The sequence below is a fragment of the Bison bison genome, unplaced genomic scaffold (assembly GCF_000754665.1).
Source record: "Bison bison bison isolate TAMUID 2011002044 unplaced genomic scaffold, Bison_UMD1.0 scf7180017864198, whole genome shotgun sequence".
Taxonomy (NCBI): domain Eukaryota; kingdom Metazoa; phylum Chordata; class Mammalia; order Artiodactyla; family Bovidae; genus Bison; species Bison bison.
Window position 1 is genome coordinate 8,332,209 of NW_011494770.1, and position 334 is coordinate 8,332,542.

The following is a 334-nucleotide window of genomic DNA, read 5'->3' on the forward strand; positions in this document are numbered from 1 at the left end:
AGAGGAGCCTGGCATGGACAGAGGTGTCCATGGTGTTGCCAAGAGTCAGACACGACTGTGCTCATTTCACTCATTCCCTCTCTGATACATTTGCCCCTCAGAGGACACTTCTCAGTGTCTGGAGATATTTTTGGCTTTCACAACTAAGGGGATTTTACTGGCATCTAGTAACAGGGATGCTGCTAGATGTCCTTCGATGTACAGGACAGACCCGACATCAAAACTTACCAGAACTCAGATGTCAATAGTGCTGAAGCTGAGAAAGCCTGCTGCTGCTGCTGCTGCTGCTGCTGCTGCTGCTAAGTCACTTCAGTCGTGGCTGACTCAGTGCGAC